The sequence below is a fragment of the Muntiacus reevesi genome, chromosome 2 (assembly GCF_963930625.1).
Source record: "Muntiacus reevesi chromosome 2, mMunRee1.1, whole genome shotgun sequence".
NCBI classification, from domain to species: Eukaryota; Metazoa; Chordata; class Mammalia; order Artiodactyla; family Cervidae; genus Muntiacus; species Muntiacus reevesi.
In genome coordinates, this window is record NC_089250.1 from 36,192,002 (window position 1) to 36,214,589 (window position 22,588).

Here is a 22,588-nt window from a genome sequence, read left to right on the forward strand (position 1 = left end):
TATCCATGAGGAACTTTCTCTAATTTTAACACTGTCTCCAAAAGTAAATAAAAAGTCAATTAAAACGGACTCAAAAGCATTCCTTTTTATAGCTGAATAATACACAGCTTCTTTATCCATTCATCTGTTGATGGTTATCTAAGTTACTTTCATGTCCTAGCTATTGTAAATAGTGCTGCAATGAACACTGGGGTACATGTGTCTTTTTGGAATTTGCTGTATGATGCAGGGAACTCAAAGCTGATGCTTTGTGACAACCTAGAGGAGTGGAATGGGGAGGGAGGTGGGACGGAGGTTCAAGAGGGAGGGGACATATGCATACCTATGGTCGATTTAAGTCAATGTATGGCAGAAATCATCACAATACTGTGAAGTAATTATCCTCTAATTAAAAATAAATTTTTTTTTAAAGTTCATTCATTTAAAAGGTGAAAACTCAGGCAAACCTTATTTCTCCATGAGGAAGGACCTATGAATCTGTATTTAAAGTTACATATAGTAAGTTTTATGCCTCTATTAACAATTGTAATACATCAAAACATTGACGGTAGCAATAACAGCAGTATCTAAATCTTTGGGTCTATATATAGTGATAAAAAGTGGAACATACAAAAAAGCTATCAATCAACACCACTAAATATTAATGACAGTCTGGCTCTTTAATTAATTAATTAAGTCTGGCTTTTTGGGTGCTGTTTAAACAGCTGGTATTAGGGCTCAGTCTGAGTCTGTAAAGGGCGTCCCTGGTGGTTCAAGTGGTAAAGAATCCACCTGCAATGCACGTGACCCAAGTTTGATCCCAGGATCTGGAAGATTCCCCCTGGAGAAGAGAATGGCTTCCTGCTCCAGTATTCCTGCCTGGAGAATTCCGTGGACAGAGGAGCCTGGTGGGCTACAGTCCATAGGGTCGCAAACAGTCGGACATGACTGAATGACTACACTATTGCTTAGAATATGGAAAACTCAACAGTGCTGGTTTTAAAATCTGCTTAAAAGTAAGTTAGATGCAGAGAAGCATCACTTAAAATGCTATATAAATTTTCATCATACACATGTAATACAAAAATAGTTTCTTTTAATAAAGATTTTGTCATCATGTTTAATGGGAAACAACGAAATTGAGAGGGTAACAGGCATGAAGGCCAGGGGTCTCCAAATGGAGGAAAGAGGCTGCAAGTGCCAGACATTTTTTTCTCTCTTAAGCGGCAGGAGGAAACAAATCAGCGATATTTTTTCTTCTCTATACAAATTTAAAAGGAGGTTTCTCTTAAAATGCTGGGTTGCCATGACACCTGGTTTCACCTGAAGCTAACTACTCTCAAACCTTGAGTTAACCAATACATTTCTTTTTCTTATGGAAATGTTGTCTTCAGCTATGACTCTATCTTCAAGTTGGTTCCGCCAAATGGCCCAACCTACTTACTCAGATTGTGAATGACTATATAGCAATAATGTGTCCTGCCTGAGGACAGTCTTTGGATCAAACCCTCTGGCTAATTCTGTTACCTTAAAACATAAATTATGGGAGTAGGTCTGGCCTTTACAAGGATGTATCCTGCCTGAGGACAATCTTTGGATTAAACCTTCTGGCCAACTCAGTTATCTTAAAATGTAAATTATGAGAGTAGGTCTGGTGAGGTCTTTACAACCTCCAGACATTCTTTGGATTCATTGGAGAGTATATAACTCCATTGCTAATACTAGCAAAGGGGTACTCTTTTGCACCCTTCTGATGCCTATGTCAGAAGCTTTCTCTATCTCCTTTATACTTTAATAAAACTTTAATACACAAAAGCTCGGAGCGATCCAGCCTTGTCTCTGGCCCTGGACTGAATTCGTCTCCTCCGGAGGCCAAGAATCCCGTGTCTTATCGTTCAGCAACAACCTTTCAAAATGTCATGAAAACAGTCCAGTAGGGAAACTTTGACGATTTATCATTCTAAATAATAAATTTTTCCTTCAATTCTGTGTATACTGTGCTTTTGCTTTCAAAATTTGGTCATCATACACATTTGACCCATCTGCAGATACTTGAGGAGACACTCTAGAGGCATCAGATGCAAATTCAGCATCAGCTGGAAAGAAAAGGAAAGAATTATATTCTTTACCCAAAATACTTGAGTTAACTATTAGTAAAAAAAAACAAAACAAAAAAATCCCCCCCAAACCTGAGACCTTTCTAGTGTTCCAAAAAATGAAATACACCTATAGATGGCACGACATAAAATACAAGATTACAATTTTATAATCTGCTCATGGTCGCACGTGTGGCTGAGTATCAGAGTTTCTGGTTTTCTCATCCTTCATTCATTTACTCAGTAACTATGTGCAGAGGTGCGCATAGTGACAAGCACTGGAATTATAAGATGAAGGTGACCCAGTCCACCCTGAAAAATGAAAACTGGAAAAATAGACAAACGGGCAATTTCCATGCAGAGTCATAAACACTAAGACAGATATAAAAGACAGCACAAGGGACACTCAGAAGGGACAGCCAGCTTGGTGTCAGTGCTGCCGGCTTTCTGGTGCAGGTGCTGTGGAAGTAGCTACCTGAAGGACAGGAGAAAGTACAGCAGGTGAAGGGGAGAAGCACGTACAAAGACCGGAGGTGGGGAAGCGCTCCTGTGGGATCCTACAGTCTGGCTGGTTAGATGCAGAGCTGAGGGGCAGAGGAGGGTGGTGAAGAGATAAGGCCGACTTCTTTGGTGGGATCCAAATTGATGTGGGTGTTTGGAGTTTTTCCTGAGGGCAAAAGATAAACTGGTGAGAAAGTGAATGACAGGGAGATTTTAAAGTCACTCACCAAGTGATTGCTACACAAACGTGACTGCTTGAGTCTGGGTTTCCAGCCTTAAACACTACCAGACACTGGAGATGTTGATGAACTCCACGTCTTCTGAGAATAGTGTCAGGTGCAGGCTGACAGTTCCCCAGGGATGGAGGAAGTAGAGGAAGGATTTAGCCAGAAATGAAAAGGAATACATAGACCTTTAGAGATTGTTTTTCAAACTATGGAACATGCTGAATAAATGAGGAAGAAGGATATTATTCACTATGGCCGCTCATGCTTTCACATTTTTCATTAGCTATGTGTAAGAAAAAATACTTCACATGGCATCTGTTATCCAAACAATGGAAAGAGATCCCATTTACTGCTTACAGTGTATTTCAGAAATCAATGTCTAAATTTAATTCATACGTTTTGGCAACATATCTTTTCTTAGTTCTCTAGTTATACTCCTGTCCAACTCCTGCTGCATCTGAAATAAGTCAAATATTATTTATGTTTAAGATAAACAAGAGATATTATCATAGGAATGACATAAAACTTAACTAAATGCGACTTTTAGATAATACTTTTATTTTTTAATTTTTTTTTTTAGAGACTAGACCTAACTTCAAGATTACTTCAGTAGAAAATATAATCACATAAATAAAAGAAAATGAATTCCTACTTATTCTGCTTATAGGTAACAGAACATATATATGGAATGCTATTTAGATTAATATGATAAACAGTACAATAAATATCAGTCTATAGTACAAATAATTTCAGAGAATTAGGGAATGACCTATAATCCTAGGAATGACCCACAATATTACTATCTTCTCCCCTAATAGCTCCTGCCCTAAATATGTACTTCTGAGACCTTTGATTTCTAGGTGAGGATTGTGTTCAAATGGAGGAAGTAGCCTGAAGTCGAATGTTAATAAGGAGAACACATCTGCGATTTTCTTTAAATGTCTCCATTTAACGAAAAGACAGAAAGGTGAGAAAATTACACACAAGAAAAGACGTACCAGCAAGTTTCAATTCTGAAGATGTTTAGTGAGGAAGATTCTCTCATAAGTGTTAGTTTCCGAATTATGTCCCATAGAAGGGGAAGGTCCCACAGGGGTCACTGCGGGGTTGAGGAGCAGAGGAGTCACAGCTGCAGGGCCTCTGGCCACTCTTTAGCTAAAAGGCGCTATACTTGGCTCCGTTTTATATAACACGGTTCCATGCAGAAGTTGTTTTTTCAAAGAAAGGTTTTTTTCTTTGGGGAAAAAAAAAAACTTTTTTTAAAGGTATGAGAGTCATTGATTTAATCAAAGTTCCTACTTCTACAAAAGAAGTAACAAAGGCAATGTCCTTACTAGGTCCAGAATCCTATGCCAGCTACTTCCTCAGATTAAGGAAAAAACACATAGATTTTTAACTATAACATAGACAAAATGAATATATAAAACCATGCTATATAGTTCAATAATGCTTGTGGCCTGTTATGACTTTCTAAGTAAAGTGTTTTAAGTGCATGAACAAGAATGAAATTAATATCAAATTCCTATTTGTAGCAGTCGATACAGTTAATTTAGAAAGCATAAATATTTTTTATACACGGGACAGGGAACTTGAAGGAATCTATAGTTGAATTAAGCAGGTCAAAACTGAAGAGTTTCAACCTTAAAAGGATGTTTGTTCATTTCCCCTAGATAAAATCTGGCTTGCTAAAATGAGTCAACAATGAATTATCCACATTTTGGGTTATTGAGGACAAAATTTAAAACACACAACAGATCTGTCTTTACTGTTTAGCATACTTCTATCCAAGCTCTCATCATCAATTGGTATATACAAAAAGTATGCATGTAATCTCTATTATAATCTAAATCTGGTCAGAAATTGCAGTTGAACTTCATTTCCTCAACCTGAAGTTTCAAGGGGAGGACTTATACTCCTACTCTCCTCATGAGAAGCGAGGAGATTTACCTAACAGTGAGTCTGGGAGAAGGAATTAAGAAGTGCTTGCTTGGTTCCGAATCTCTTCTTTGAAAAGATCTATGCGCCCACCGCACCATGAACTTGGGTCTACAGTAGGCAGCCTGCCCCTGGGACGGGGGTCAAGCATTTGCTTCCTCCTCTTTGGCCTGCATGGGGAAGTATCTGACTTGGGATGAAGTGTTTGGAGGCCTGCTGTGACTACACAGCTAAAGCACGTCCTCCAGGTTCATGGCTCTCAACTACTAAGACCCAACATAGCCGCAGTGCTATCAAAGAAACCTTAGACTGCTCTTCTATGATGGCAACAAGCCAAGTGAGAAAACAGGTTGAGATTGCATTTAACAAGGGCTGCTTTTCTCTGCATCACCATCATGGAAACACCATCAAAACCATAAACCCGTGTGCATGGACCGAAATGGATATTTTAATCACAATGATTACATAATGAAAACTAGTTGCAATTTAAAGACTCCCCATCATTGCTATCTCAGTCATCATTCATTCAGATGATGTCAAAACAGAGACAAAAGTGATCTTCATTTATAATTTTTAAATATTTGATTTAACTACAAACCTAGAAACATTCTAAAACTGCTCAGCAAGATTTTTTTAGAAATTTAAGTCAAAATTCTGTAAGTAAAATTGCAGTTAAAGATGTACTCTTGTATAAGAAAATAACAAAAAATGTTGGCCTAAAACTAGAAATTAATCTTTGATTAAGTATTACAAGTTTGTTTAATTCATAAAAAGGATTTATCTAGGATTCCTTCAAATAAAAAACATCCATATGTGGTTAGTATTTAGATGCCAGTCATTCACTTATGCTTAGGGGTAGAAAAACTGCGGTGAGTGCAGCAGAGCCTGGAAATGATTATGAACCACTGCCAAACTGAAATAATTTAGAAAGTAAATCAAACATCTGAAAGTATACTTTTGGTTACTAGACAATAAGATTTCATTTCTAAAGTTGAATTTAAATGCAGCTTTTCAAGAAATTTAAGAATTTAATAAGTATCTCTTAAAAATGAGAGATCTAGGACAAAATAATCATTAAATGTCTCTTTGATTATCACAGTTAAGTATGGTTCTACTTAGTGTGCATAAGTAAAAAACACAACTCAGAAGTTCACCAAATTAAAAGCAAGGATCATTCATATCAGAAATCTGAAACCCAACAAAAAAAACAGAATAGAACTAACCTTGGTCAAGTAAGTCTCCACACTGTCATTTGAAGGGCATGGAATTGAGGTAGAAAACCCTATGTTTGCTCTTGAAATAAGATTTATGTCGAACCCTGAAGCAGGATTGAAATTTCCAACAGAAGAGGGCTCCAGGACTGGCCCCATGGTGAGAGTGCTGAGTAAAGATCTGTTCTGCTGTTTCTCCACCTCAAGTTCGGTGCTAATCTCTGCCAGCCTCTCATCAGTCCTGGGGAAGATGGAAAACACCAATTTCATCCATGTTTCCCTAAGTGACTTGCATCTGTTAAGTTGCCATATAGTAAATGGAATTCCTGTTAAACTGTTAGAACACCGAAAACAGAGCAGACCCACTGTAAACAGTGACAACTGTGACCTTGTTCTAAAGAAGCGCATGTGTGTCTGGGCTCCTCAGGTAAGAAGCTGGGAGAGGAGAGGAAGGGCGTCAGAAAGGGAGGTGGCCTCACAGTGACCCCTGCGGCCTCTGGGACAGGCCTGCCTCCAGGAAACAGTTCAGAGATGAAGAAGCAGACCTCCCACAAAGCCATGTTCAAGCATTTGCTTTCCCCTCCCTTGTACATACGTTGCACTCATGACCTGGGAGAAATTAAGCTTTTGGCTCTGAGGACTCATCTAGAGCCACAATCTCGAGGGGAGGACGAGAAAGTCAATGGGTGAGTCTGAAAAGAGCTAAAACAGCTCCAGGAACAATTACAAGTATTCCCTGTTTTTCCAGATTTTATGTTACTTCACTTCTACAAAAGGCCTATGTCAGCACCCATTTTTGATGGTCCAAAAAAAAAAAAACAAAAACAAAAAACCGAAGATAAGTTTTGGTTTCATTTAAAGTGGCAAAAAGTCAAGTCAAAACACTCAATATATGTTTTATACTGAGAGGCATCACGCTCCCCAAGCAGGCAGGTTGGCCCCTCCGAGCTCCTTTCCCAGAAGCCACACCCCACATCTTAGCATCAAGTCGCCACAGCCCTGAACCTTGTCTGGGAGCACCTGTGCTTCACTTGTGCATATTCATTTTAGCAGCGACTAGTAAAATGTGTCCCCGGGTACCTGCTTCTTTGCTTTATGCTGTTTTGGCCTATGGAAGGCGTCCTAGGAGGGCTCTGCTTTCAGGCAGTGGGGAAAGCTGGACTCGGCACTGCAGGTGGGATCTGCCCTTTCTGTCCTTCACACCTCCTCAGTCAGGACACCATGTTAGTTTTAGGCACTTTGTCAATTATCCTGCCTTTCAGCCCTGTGTTAATTTCCCCCTCTTTCACAAGCATGCCTTTACATAGTGTGGAAAAACTTCATGCAGTATTAATAGTTTGTCTTAGGGCGCCCCCTTAGCAGTGACTATCCAGTTAGCTTTCACTTCCTACTAATCTCAAGAACCGCACTGTATAAAAATTAGACTTTAGAGACAAATTAATAACCTAAATTTATTTTCTGTGATTCTGTATTTTGACTTCCTTGTCTAGTTTATCTTCCAATGACTTTCTAACGTCTAGTTTTACTAAGTAGAGTAACTCTGCTTTATTAGAATCTTCTTGCAAAGTTTTCATCTTGGAGAGTTCAGATTCCAAGTCTTTAATTCTGAGTTCCATCTGACTTCTCATTGAAGCATTATTCTTCTTTTGTAACTAGTTGCTCTAAGTTCTCTTAAGATGCTGCTTGTATCTAAGGCAAATTTAAAAAGATAACATTTCCAGAGAGAGATTTAAAGGTGAAAAAAAAGATCGGAAGTTTAAAGTAATTATCGTCAATGTGAAATGAATTAAATCTGAATTATAAAATAAAAGTGAAATCATTGTTGCAGTAGTACTTATATAATCTGAAAATTCAAAGAATAAGAGGATCAACTTAAAATTTTAAAAATTGAACAAGACAAGAATAATTCACGAGGATGGTACCAGTTCTAAATCACAGTGCTTTCTTTTCTTCCTCATAGTCTTGTTTTATACAAATTGGTCATATAAGTAAAAGGATTCTCTTGTGAGAATCATTCTGATAGGTCAATTTCGTGATAAGTGTGATGGAAACTGAAATATCTAAAGGGAGAACAAGTGCCACCCTTCCTTCCAGAAATCTACAAAACAAAGCGTTCTAAGGTAAGTAGAGGAAACACACAAGCTGTATACATCCAAAATATAAAGTACAGTGAAAGTGAATTCAAGCACATGACCGATCAACAAACTAACCAGCAAAAATAGGGTGATTTCTTTTAATTTCGTGACTAGATCCTGTCTCGCTCTTTCCTCAATCTCTTATTTATACTGCTCAACCTGACTGTGTTCTATTATATTAATATCTATATGACTTTTGAGGTTCACTACTTCTTGCTCCAACTTCTTTTTCTTCTCTCTAGAATTCACATTTCTTTTGCATTAGTTTCATAGATAATAACTCCTATTGAAACACCTGCTTTTCCTGCATCCAGTGGAGACATTTTGGAAACACAGTGTCCAGCTCTGCTGCAAGATCATCAATCTTCAAGAATAAAGCAATACCATCTGGTAAAGAAGAAGGTGGACTGAGCACAGCCTAACTCAAACTCAGGATCAAATAAATACAATGGTATCTGTCTTGTAGAATGTAGGACCAGGAATGACTCAGAGAATCAAGAAAGAAGTTCAAACCACCAAGAAGCACAAGATATATTCTTCACTATCCTCTTTGCCACACAACATTTGCACTTGATTTTATACTCTTTTATTGTTCTACAATAACATTTTCCTATCTTTCCTCCATAAAATGATGACAAGTCACCTCTTAGTAGAACGTCTCTTACTCCTTCCCCCCATTTTAATGTCCCAGGGTTTTAAAGAAGTTTTAGGGGTACTGTATTGAGTTATCTAGGGCTAAGTTAATAAACGCCTCCCAAAAGAAGACTGTGAGAAGAAGACTCTGTTTCATAAATCTTATAAATATGGATTTCAACCCCATAAGCCTTTTTCTGAACTACAAAGGCTTTTTGCTAATTTGAATTGCATTTCAAAGAGAAATCCCATCTCCTAATAGTTTACAGAGATGATCCACACATTTTTCTGAACAGCAACAACAAAAAAATGCCTCATTCTTGTAATCGTTTGTTACTGTCCATTTATGCAAAACAAGGACTGTGCATATCAACAAATATTCCCTGTTAGACCAATGTATACTTAGCCAAGATTCTCCCCCATGAAAAAAATGACAACAGTGTAAAGTTAGGGGCTAAACTGTTCCTCAGAGACTAGATGAGAAGGGCTGAAGTGAAAAGCCTCAATGAGAGCTGCACAGTCAGGAAAGTTCCATGAAGAAGGAGAGTCTGGGCACCAGGTCTTAAATAGTGGAGGACTACCCATGAGGACTTGGATTACCGTGATATTGAATGGTTTGCCTTGGAAATGAACAGAGATCATTGTCATTTTTGAGATTACATTCAAGTACTGCATTTTGGACTCTTTTGTTGAGTATGATGGCTAATCCGTTTCTTCTAAGGGATTCTTCCCACAGTAGAAAACATAACGGTCATCTGAGTTAAATTTGCCCATTCTAGTATATTTTAGTTGGCTGCTTCCTAAAATGTTGATGTTCACTCTTGCCATCTCCTGTTTGACCACTTCCAATTTGCCTTGATTCATGGACCTAACATTCCAGGTTCCTAAGCAATATTGTTTTTTATAGCATCGGACTTAACTTCCATCACCAGTCATGTCCACAACTGGGTGGTGTTTTTGCTTTGGCTCCATTTCTTCATTCTTTTTGGAGTTATTTCTCCACTGATCCTCAGTATTACATTGGGCCCTTACAGACCTGGGGAGTTCATCTTTCAGTGTCCTATCTTTTTGCTTTTTCATACTGTTTGTGGGGTTCTGAAGGTAAGAATACTGAAGCAGTTTGCCATTCCCTTCTCCAGTGGGCCACGTTTTGTCAGAACTCTCCAACATGACTCATCTGTCTTGGGTGGACCTTCACGGCATAACTCATAGTCTCACTGAGTTAGACAACACTCTGTGGTCCATGTGATCAGATTGGTTAGTTTTCTGTGATTGTGGTTTTCAGTCTGTCTGCCTTCTGGTGGAGAAGGATAAGAGGCTTATGGAAGCTTCCTGATGGGAAAGACTGACTGAGGGGGAAACTGGATTTTGTTCTGATGGGCGGGGCCATGCTCAGTAATCTTTAATCCAATTTTCTGTTGATGGGCGGGACTGTGTTCCCTCCCTGTTATTTGAGCTGAGGTCAAACTATGGTGGAGGTAATGAAGATAATGTTGACCTCCTTCAAAAGGTCCCATGGACACACTGCTACACTCAGTGCCCCTACTCTTCAGCAGACCATCGCTGACGCATGCCTCAGCTGGAGACTCCAGGACACTAATGGGCAAGTCTGGGTCAGTGTCTTGTGGGGTCATGGCTCCTTTTTCCTGGGTTCTGGTGTGCACAAAGTTCTGTTTGTGCCATCCAAGAGTCTGTTTCCCCAATCCTGTGTAAATTCTGGCAGCTCTATGGTGGGGTCTAAGGCGACCTCCTCCAAGAGGGCTTATGCCATGCCCAGGTCTGCCAAACCCAGAGACCCAGCCCCTGTGGGAGTCCAGTGCTGACATGTACCTCCACAGGAGACACTCAGACACAGTTCTGTCTCAGTCTCTGTGGGGCCTCTGGGTCGTGGTGCACACAAGGTATGTTTGAGCCCTCTGAGCATCTCTGGCGGGTGTGGGGTTTGATTCTAAAGGTGATTTTGCCTCTCCTACCATCTTCCTGGGGATTCCCCTTTGCCCCTGGACATGGGGTATCTACTCACACCTGCTGCAGTGCCACAGAGCCACATAACACAACCAGTAATGCTGAAGAAGCTGAAGTAGAATGGTTCTATGAAGACCTACAAGAACTTCTAGAATGAACACCCCAAAAAGATTTCATTTTCTTTATAGGGGACTGGAATGCAAAAGTAGGAAGTCAAGAGATATCTGGAGTAACTGGTAAATTTGGCCTTGGAGTATAGAATGAAGCAGGGCAAAGGCTAATATAGTTTTGCCAAGAAAATGCACTGGTCATAGCAAACACCCTCTTCCAACAACACAAGAGAAGACTCTACACATGGATTTCACCCGATGGTCAATACTGAAAGCAGATTGATTATATTATTTGCAGCCAAAGATGGAGAAGTACTATACAGTCAGCAAAATCAAGACTGGGAACTGATTGTGGCTCAGATCATGAACTCCTTATTGCCAAATTCAGACTTAAATTGATGAAAGTTGGGGAAACCACTAGACCATTCAGTTATGACCTAAATCAAATCCCTTACAATTATATAGTGGAAGTGACAAATAGACTCAGGGAATTAGATCTGATGGAGAGCCTGAAGAACTATGGATGGAGGTTTGTGACATTATACAAGATGCGGTGATCAAGATCATCCCCAAGAAAAAGAAATGCAGAAAGGCAAAATCGTGGTCTGAGAAGGCCTTACAATAGCTGTGAAAAGAAGCGAAGTGAAATGCAAAGGAGAAAAGGCAAGATATACCCATTTGAATGCAGAGTTCCAAAGAATAGCAAGGAAAGATAAGAAAGCCTTCCTCAGTGATCAATGCAAAGAATCAGAGGAAAACAACAGAATGGGAAAGACTAGAGATCTCTTCAAGAAAATTAGAGATACCAAGGGTACATTTCATGTGAAGATGGGCACAATAAAGGTCAGAAATAGTATGGACCAAAGAGAATCAGAAGATATTAAGAAGAGGTGGCACGAATACCCTGAAGAACTACAGAAAAAAGATCTTCATGACCCAGATAATAACTATGGTGTGATCACTCACCTAGAGCCAGACATCCTGGAATGTGAAGTCAAGTGGGCTTTAGGAAGCATCACCATGAACAAAGTCAGTGAGGTGATGGAACTCCAGTTAAGCTATTTCAAATCCTAAAAGATGATGCTGTGAAAGTGCTGCACTCAATATGTCAGCTAATTTGGAGAACTCAGCAGTGACCACAGGACTGGAGAAGATCAGCTTTCATTCCAATCCCAAAGAAAGGCAATGGCAAAGAATTCTCAAACTACTGCACAATTGCACTCATCTCAGATGCTAGCAAAATGATGCTCAAATTCCTCCAAGTCAGGTTTTAACAGTATGTGAACCATGAACTTCCAGATATTTCAAGCTGGATTTAGAAAGGGCAGAGGAACCAGAGATCAAACTGCAAATATTTGTTGGAGCATCAAAAAAGCAAGAGAGTTCCAGAAAAACATCTATTCCTGCTTTACTGATTGTGCCAAACACTTTGACTGTGTGAATCACAACAAAGTGTGGAAAATTCTGAAAAAGATGGGAATACCAGATCACCTGACCTGCCTCCGAAGCAATCTGTAGCAGTTCAAGAAGCAGTAGTTAGAATTGGACATGAAACAACAGACTGGTTCCAAACTAAGAAAGGACTACATCATGGCTGTACATTGTCACCCTGCTTATTTAACTTATGTGCAGAGTACATCATGAGAAATGCTGGACTGGATTTCACAAGCTGAAACTGAGACTCCTGGGAGAAATATCAATAACCTCAGATATGCAGATGACACCACCCTTATGGCCAAAAGCAAAGAAGAACTAAAGAGCCCCTTGATGAAAGTGAAAGAGTAGAGTGAAAAAGCTGGCTTAAATGTCAACATTCAGAAAACTAAGATTTCTTCTGGGTATTCGCGCCACCTCTTCTTTATATCTTCTGATTCTGCTCAGTCCATACCATTTCTATCCTTTATTGTGTCCATCTTTGCATGAAATATTCCCTTGGTATCTCTAATTATCTTGACAAGATCTCTAGTCTTTCCCATTCTATTGTTTTCCTCTATTTCTTTGCACTGGTCACTGAGGAAGACTTTCTTGTCTCTCCTTGCTATTCTTTGGAACTCTTCATGGCAAACAGATGGGGAAACAGTGACAGACTTTATTTTTTGGGGCTCCAAAATCACCGCAGATGGTGACTGCAGCCATGAAATTAAAAGACGCTTGCTACTTGGAAGAAAAGTTATGACCAACCAAGACAGCATATTAAAAAGCAGAGACATTACTTTGCCAACAAAGGTTCATCTAGTCAAAGCTATGGTTTTTCCAGTAGTCATACATGGATGTGTGAGTTGGACTATAAAGAAAGCTGAGCGCTGAAAAATTGAAGCTTTTGAACTGTGGTGTTAGAGAAGACTCTTGAGAGTCCCTTGGACGACAAAGAGATCCAACCAGTCCACCCTATAGGAAATCATTCCTGAATATTCATTAGAAGGACTGATGTTGAAGCTGACACTCCAATACTCTGGCCACCTGGTGCAAAGAACTGACTCACTGGAAAAGACCCTGATGCTGGGAAGGACTGAAGTTGAGAGGAGAAGGGAACAACAGAGGATGAGATGGTTGGATGGCATCACTGACTCAATGGATATGAGTTTGGGTAGATGCTAGTAGATGGTGATGAGCAGGGAAGACTGGAGTGCTGCACTCCATGGGGTTACAAAATGTCAGGCATGACTGAGCGACTGAACTGAACTGAACTGAGCTACTTTTGGAGATGAATGGCTTGAGCATGAGACAAGGAGAAAGGGGGAACATGAAATAGCCCTTCTCCCTACTGGGAGCCAAGCAGTTCCCAGGACAGAGCAAGACTGGGACTATAGCATGGCTAAAAGAAGGTGAGATCAGAACCACTTTGCCAGGTGTATTGTGAAGGACTCAAGCGAGTGCACACTAAGACTTCAAACTATGCTAAGTTGGCTGACATAGAACAGGGAGAGAAGAAAGCTCCTGATAAATTCCTAGATAGACTACAAGAGGCTCTCTGGAAGTTTACTGATGTTGACTCTGAAAGTAAAGAAGAAGCAATGATCTTAAAGATAGGTTTCTTTCTCAGTCATCTCCAGATATCTGCTATAATTTATGAAAACAGGTGTTTGGACCAAATCAGTTTTAAAAAACTGTCACAGCTCACTCAGAGAATACGAGGAGGAATGGAAGAGGGGAAAAAAAAACAAAAACCTGGCAAAAGACCTAAGCCCCAACAATGGCTGTTAGATCCACTCTGAAACAGCCTGAGGAAAAGTGCCCAGAGTAACCCACGTGAAAAGGGTGGACTTGCTATTATGGTGGAAAGGAGAGAAATCAGAAGCGGGATTGCCATCAGGCATCTAAGCCACACCCGGCTCCATGTCCCATTTGTAAAATGACCACACCTGAAGAGAGACTGCCCTCTAAGACATAGGCCACAGGGGTCAGACACTCAAGGCAATTGGGACTGAAAGTGCCTGGGGATCGCCACAGAAGCTCCCATCCTAATTATACCTTTGGAACCCTTGGGATTAATAACTGTGGTGGGCAAATCTGTCGATTTTCTTTTGGACACTAGGGAAACTTTCTCTGTGCTCACAGAAGCCCCTGGTTTGCTTTCCTCGTGATCCACTACTGTAATGGGACTGTTAGGATGAGCCAAACACTATTAACTTTAAGCTGCAACTGGGACTCTGTGCTGTTTTCTCATGAGTTTCTGATCATGCTGGAGTCTCCCTCACCCCTTCTAGGGAGGGACGTACTGAACATGGTCCAGGCCTCTGTTTTCATGAATATGGAGCCTACTCTTTTCATTGAACAAAATGTAAATTCTAGCATGTGAGCTGATGGAAAACTGTGAGTTGAGCTCAAAATGCTGTTCCTGTTGTTACCAAGGTCAAAGGCCCTCACCTGTTTTCACATCAAAAGTAGTATCCACTAAAGCCTGAGGTTAAGGAATGGGCAAAACCTTACTGGACTGACTTCTTATGAAGTAAGTGGGATCTTAAACTCTATAGTTCAGAGCAACAACGCTCCATCTTAAAGCTACTGTAACTTAAGGGGTATCAAAAGTTCTAGGAATAGAATTTCATTTGCACTGTTCCTGGAGACCTCAATCTTCAGGAAAGGTTGAAAAGGCTAATGCCATTATTAAATGACCTCTGTGTAAGCTAACTCAGGAAACACAAGACAGTTGGTTTTAAGTTTTACCCATGGCTTTAATGAGGGCTTGAACTGCCCCTAAGAAGAAGGGACTGTCTCTATGAGACTGTTCTTATGCACAGATATTGTATTAGATCCTAAAACCTTAGAATTAACTATGTGACTCAGTTTTCAGCTTTTCAACCTTCTCCGTCAGGGAAAGGCTTTGCATGGTGTGTTTCTCTGCTTTGAAGGAAGGACTTTCCTCAGCTCTGTGAATACCTTCATTGACAACAATTGTATATGACGCCTCATCTTGATCTGATGACATCTAACAATCCTAATATGGACTGATGTAATTATGGACATAATGTAACTTTTAATTTTGATTATGTTTTAACTTAGTTTAATGGCTATTTTACCTTACGTCTGTAACTGTAAAACGGGGTTTGTCTCTAACTATCTGAAAGCTTTTAAGTTACAGATGGTTGTTCAGGCTCCTACGAGTGCCACAGCCTCCTCCAACTATTACTTGGGGCCCCTGGATCAGAGACCCTCGGTATGAGGGTTAGGAGAATATGTTGCCTCAACGACTTAGAGATGATGCCCCTCAATAGCAGGAAGTAATTATGGAATGAAAATGACAGCCCTTTACCTTGGCAACATAATTCTCCTAAAAGAATCGGGGAATGAGAGAGTTAATTCCTAGGTAGGTTGATAAGATGTCGGAGGAGGAGAAGGAGGAAGGGGTTCAGAGCCCTCCAGAAGGAAAAAGCGTCTGGGGCTCCCAAGGAGAAAAGGACAAAGGTTCTTTTCTACATTGCTTTGTCTTAGTGAATATAACAATGTATCCCGCTCAAGGACATGTATCTCCTTAACAAGAACCTTCTGACTAATCCTGTCATCTTAAAATGCATATTATGGGAGTGAGTCTGGTAAGATCGTTCTATTTTATTGTTTGTTCTAATCTTGTTCATTTAAGATGTATGTTGTGGGAATGGGTCTGGAAAAAGTATATAAGGCCTTGATAAGACTAGCTAGGGGGGCACTCTGCTTCCCCCTTCTGATGTCTATTTCAGAAGCTTTCTCTGTCCCTTTTTATACTTTAATAAAACTCTGGTTCACAAAAGCTCTTGTGTGATCAAGCCTGGTCCCTGGTCCAGAAGAGGCTGAATTTTCTTCTTCAGAGATCACAACTCGAACATCATTACCATAAGCTATCATAGGATTAGCCTGTTTTTGTTTTTTCCCATTCTAAATCACACTGAAATGAACATACTTATTCTATTTTGTGAGCACCTGTCCAATAATTAGGACAAATTCTCAGAAGTGTAGTTGGCAGGTCAAAGGTACTCCATTTAAAATTTTAAAGTCTTTTGATTTGTTGCAAAGTTATACTTTAAAAGTGTACCAATTTACAAATTTTCCTCAGCAGAATATGTGTTTACTTGCATACAACCTTCCCCAAACCTTCAGTCTTGCTATAATACTCATTAATCTAATAAGAAAATAAGGTGTATCACTTTTGGTATAACTTGCATCCCTTGATTAATCAAAAAGTCAAATATTTCTTTCATATATTTTGAATGATTAGTATTTTGGATTCTGTGTGTGTGTGTGAACTGTCTGTATATGTCCCTAGTCTGTGTTTTTCCATATGGGATACTAGATTTTTCCAACTCTTAAAGGCACATAATTCCATTTGATTTTCTTTTTTCCTGATTCCTCATTTTGGATCTGTAGAGTCACCTATATATATTTATTTTGCTTTCTGTAACACAATACCCTTCCTTTACCCACCCCACACCCCCATATACACAGTGTAGATCCTCACACTTTGTTTTACTCACCTAGAATAAGAAATGGTGAATTTGCAACTATGATCATAAATGGCACTCCAATGTACAACATCAGGCCAAAGCTGCTCACCACTGCCAAGGCAGCAGAAATGACTCCAAAGGCCGTGACCCACATTTTGTTTTGTATACAGCCACACCTGTACATTTGGAGGGAAAAGTCATGAAATTGTGGTGGTAGCTTCCATACTGAAATTCTTACAACTCCTAACATTCTTGACTCGGACACCTCTTCAGCACCCTCTTGTGCAATAATTCCCATTCCTGTCTGCTGGACAACTTTAATTTCAAGGCACTAACCTAGACGAACTGAACAGAAGAAAGGCGGGGAGGAGTGGGAACAGAAAGTTTGGGAATCTGTGCTGTTACCAAACTATACTGGTTGATAATTATGCAGCAAGCAAAGCCTGAATACGCTGACTGGCCTTTCAGAACCACAAAGATGTATTGAAAATAGCTACTTCCACTCTGATCTGCAAAGGAGTGTGAATGGAAGCAAGCAGTATGAAACTGCCCATGTCTAGGTATCTTCTCACCCACTTATGAGTCCAATTAACCATAAACACAACCCTAAATATCTCCTGTATGTCAATGCTAGTTTAATATATTGTGGCTAACAAAAAGAATGGAAACCTCCTTCTAGCAGATGTTCGTGGTTCTCCTTTGCTTAGAGACATGAGCTCTAGAAAAGGGGCTGTGTGTGTGTGTGTGTGTGTGTGTGTGTGTTTGTGCGTGCGCGCGTGCATGCACGCTCAGTCTTCTCTTCATGAAATTTTCCAGGCAAGAATACTGGAGTGGGTTACCATTTCCTTCTCCAGGGCATCTTCCCAACATAGGGATCAAAATGAAGTCTCTTGCATCTCCTGCACTGGCAGGCAGTTTCTCTACCACTGCGCCACCTGGGGAGTTCCAAAGGATATACAAATAATGAATAAACACATTAAAAAAGATAATCATGGTTAGAATGTGGAGAAATTGGAAAACTTATACATTGCTGGTGGGAGCTAAAATGGTGTAGCCTCTGTGTAAAATAGTTTGGTGGTTCTTCAAAAAGTTAACCAGTGAATTATCATACAACCCACTAATTCCACTCCTAGTTATATACTGAAAAGAACTGAAAACAGGGGCTTGAACAGAGATTTGGACACTATGGTTAACTGCAGCATTATTCACTACAATCAAAAATATTTCAAGTGCCCATAAACAGATAGGTAGATAAACAAATGTGGTATATACATAAAATGGAATATTATTCAGCCATGTAAAGGAACTCTTTCCACAACATGGATCAACCTTGAAAACATTATGATAAGTGAAATAAGTCAATCACGAAAGGACAAATACAGTGTGATCTCACTTACAGGAAATCTCTAGAATAGGCAAATTCATAGAAACAGAAACTAGATTAAAAATTAGCCAAGACTTGGGGGAGACAATGAGAAGTTATTACTTAATGGTTACAGAGTTTGTTTGGGGTGATAGAAAATATTCATAAAGTGATAGTTGTACAACACTGTGCATGTAATTAACACCACTGATCTGTACACTTAAAAATGGTTTTGGAAATGTACATTTTATGTCATAAATGTTATATACACATTATAGATATTACTACAATAAAATATTTTTTAGAATTTATAAAACTAATAAAATTGCTTTACCTATAGCATGATACAATTGCAAATAATATGATGAGAAGGTATGCCAAGTGAAACAAGGGGATCATGGTCATAGAAGTTGCCTCAAATTCCAGTTGTCTAGAAAGTGATGAAAAGTAGACGACCTACACAAAAATATATTCAGGTAAATAATGTTCAATTCTGATATTGTGTGTGAGTTACATATGATATTGAAACACCACAACTTGTTGATTTAAACATTAAAGTTCATTAAAAAATCAAAATATATGGATTATGATTTTAGAATAAAGAAGATAATAAAGATTTGCTTCTTCCCACAAAGCTCTGGCATGCTTTTCAAAGTTGCTTTTAAAAAAATCTAAAATTTAAAACTCCTGAGTGTACAAAATCTGAATCTTATATAAAACTGTGAAAGCATTAATAACTATAGATGTATGACTTTTTCTAAACTTCTATTAGTTCACTATCTTTTTCTATTTTAACTGTACAAACATCATTTCAGATCGGCCTGAGTATTAAAAGACTTTTTCCAGAAGATGTCTTCTCATTTTCACCAGTTTTATTCACAGTATTAGGTTTGTCAGCACAAAAATTACTGAAAAGCTAATATGTGCCTGGCACTATGCTATAATTTACTTTTAAAATGCAAATCTTTCTTTCTCAAAAACATCATGGAAGTCTTGTTTAAAGTTTTGCTTTTTTATTCCAATGAACTCCAAACAAAGTTGAGGGGGCTCCCAGAAACAGCAAAGGCTTAAACTTGAGTAAGAATTTCAGAATAACTTGACCAGAAAACCAAACTAAACCTGAAGATCAACGTCTGGACTGAACAGACCTACCCTGAGAATGCCCGATTTGTGTTTTTAACCAGAATGTTACCAAGGATTTAAGATTTGTGGCATTCTTCTCTCTCTCTCTCTTTTTAGGTCCTATCTCTTTTTACTTTGTTTTTAAAAAGTTACTGTAGTTGATTTACAATGTTGTGTCAGTTTCACCTATACAGTAAAATAAATCAGTTATACACATATTCACTCTTTTTTAGATTCTTTTGTGGCTTTCTTCAGTGTGCTATTTTAAGAAAGTTTGATTAAGGATCAAATAGAGCAGTGCACCAACTGGCTTCTAGTCTAGGACTCTATCTGATAATCTGGGAGTGCTGCTTCTAGGTGCTTGGAACAAGTCCTCCTACCTCTCCCACCTTCTCCAGGCCTCCCTATAAACCCCAGCCGCAAGGTACCTTGAACTTCTTCAAGGCCAGACTCTTTTCAAGGCTGCCAACCTTCCTCAGGAAATGGATCATCCACGCCTTGCTACCTTCATTTTCCTCTCCTTCACCTGGCTTCAGGTGGTACTGCAGCCGCATGGCTTTGGGGCTCAGCCTAGGGCAGTTCCTCCCAGGATGTTGGCCAGGTAGAAGTTCTGACCAGCTTGGCTGTAGACGGGGAAGGTGATGGTTTTCAGGTTGAGGCCCTTGTTCCTTTTCCAGGCGAACAAGAGTGGGATGGGAGGAGGGGGGGACACAGGAGCCCTGGTTTTTACGCACACCTTGCTGTAGGGGAACTGGGTTCCACTGTCCTGTGTCACAGTCAAAGCCTGCACCGGGTCATCCACCTTGCTAATTTCTTCTAAGATTTCTGGCTCCAGCAGTCTCAGTGTTGGAGACCACTAGGATGGAGGCATAATTGACCTCGGTGCTCTTACTGGAGATGGAGAAGATGAGACAGTCTTTCGCGGTGAAATGTTCCTGCACAAAGAAAGCGTCACTCACCCTTGGCGGGTCTCCCTATCAGGGCATACTGCTCCTCAAGGTCATCGTCTTCATCCCGGTGCTGGTAAATCAGGCCAGTGCCGAGAACGGCTGTTAACACCATGAGCAGCAGCAGGAAGATCCAGGGGTGCGAGCCCACCTTCCAGCCCAGCTGCCTGAAGGCCCAGGACAGCGGCGCCTCCAGGCAGTCGGTATGGTAGCAGGGTCGCCGGACCAGTCGGTTCTCAGACCGCGATGATGGCGGAGGTGGTGGAGCCTCGGCCGCGACTCCGGAGGGGACTCTGCGTTCTGCCCCACCGCCCACCCAAGCTCGGTTCCCGGTCTTGACTGGAGGCCGAGGGCGGCTCCGGCTCTACTCCAGGCCCTGTGGGAGGCCAGCTCTCTCTCCAGGTCAGGCCCGACTCCAACCCGGGCCCCTGGGACTCGGACCCAGGCTCTTGCCCCACCTCCCGCTCCGCCTCCGGTTCATTTCCAGGAAGGAAAGACCGCGTTCTCAAACAGCACAACCGATCAGAAAGGAGCTGTTGGTCCGAGCGCCCCTCTCCACCCACCCAACGGTGTCCTGGAGAACTTCTAAGCGAGTCTGTTTGAACCCGGGCTGCGTGTGCCAGAATGCCAGAGCGTCCTTGGCGGTCACGTGGTAGCCTCAGTTCAGTTCAGGTCAGTCGCTCAGTCATGCCCAACTCTTTACGACCCCATGGACGGCAGACTTCTCTTTCACTAACTCCCCGAACTTGCTTAAACTCATGTCCGTTGAGTCAGTGATGCCTTCCTACCACCTCATCCTATGTCATCCCCTTCTCCTCCTGTCTTCAGTCTTTCCCAGCATCAGGGTCTTTTCCAAGGAGTCAGTTCTTCGCCTCAGGTGGCCAAAATATTGGAGTTTCAGCTTCAGCATCAGTCCTTCCAATGAATATTCAGGACTGATCTCCTTTAGGATGGACTGGTTGGATCTCCTTGTAGTCCAAGGGACTCTCAAGAGTCTTCTCCAATACCATGGTTTCAAAAGCATCGGCTCTTTGGTGCTCAGCTTTCTTTACAGCCCAACTCTCACATCCATCCTGACTACTGGAAAAACCACAGCTTTGACTAGATGGACCTTTGTCTACAAAATAACTTCTCTGCTTTTTAATAGGCTGTCTAGGTTGGTCATAGCTTCTCTTCCAAGGAGCAAGCATCTTTTAATTTCATGACTGCAGTCAACATCTACAGTGATTTGGGAGCCCCTAAAAATAAAATCTCTCACTGTTTCCATTGTTTCCCCATCTATTTGCCATGATGTGATGGGACAAGATGCCATACTCTAACTAACCTCAAATTTGTCCCTGGTGCCCATCCTCTCAGGATTTAGTTAATACAGGAAGCACTTCTTAAAGGCGAATGAAATGAGTGCCTACATGACTCACAATTGACTGGGAGAATCTGGCTTGTTCACAGACACACACACAAACACACACACACACCCGCATGCAGAAGGCACAGATTTTTCCTGAGTTCTAAGTGGCAGACTTTACCTTTGAGGGGATCCAGAAGCATGGTTCTCAGGTAAGGCTTTGGTGAACCTGGTACACCTCATTTAGTTATTTTTATTCTTTATAGACATAACATTCTCCTTGTAAAAAGTTAGAAGTAAATGCATAAAATAAAAAGTGGGAATAGAAGAACCCAAAGCCCAGTCCTAAAACATCCTTCTATCACATTCCTCGTCTTAAAAGAAGTGTTATAAAGTGGGAATTTATCATTACAAACTGTTTTCTTTGCACTTGCAAGCATGTCCAGATATATGCAAGTATATATTTTTCATAAATATTATTGCACTGTCTGTGTATGCGAGACCTGGGTTTGATCCCTGGGTTGGGAAGATCCCCTTGAAAAGGGAAAGGCTACCGAGTTCAGTATTCTGGCCTGGAGGATTCCCTGCCATAGGGTGGCAAAGAGATAGGACTGAGCGAAAAAGAAAAAAAAAAATCTGTATGCAGATTACATTTTTCACCAAATACATCAAAGGATCATAACATGTAATTGTATATACATTTATCTTATTCTTTTGCATTGCTTTATTTAGCCATAATGCTATTTAGAGATCTGTAGGTGGTTTATTACCTAATTAATTTGCCTAGGATCACACTCCCATTGTCTTGTTTAGCCATGTGGCACATTGCATTTTGCACACTGATTAATTTCCATTGTCTCCAAAAGACAAACCTTTGCTTCACTTTTTAGAATTCCTTTTTCATGCTGGGATAAGAGATCAAATATCATGGTGCATAAGATTATGGCCTCACATCATGTTCTCATCCTACGGAGTCCTCGTTCTATGGTATCAATACTTCCAAATCCTCATTCTCATAAAGTGAGCTAAGGACTCTAACGTCAAATGCTCCTCCACTCATCCAAGAAATAGTTCTTGATCTTCAGCTATGTGAATGTTTGT

General features: G+C 40.4%; 2 pseudogenes; one reads left to right on the forward strand and one right to left on the reverse strand.

Annotated features, from left to right (window-relative positions):
• LOC136157128 (patched domain-containing protein 3-like) overlaps positions 1 to 22,588 on the forward strand; it is a 114,514-nt pseudogene that overhangs the window by 31,837 nt on the left and 60,089 nt on the right.
• Positions 2,648 to 21,690, reverse strand: LOC136158999 (patched domain-containing protein 3-like; annotated as a pseudogene).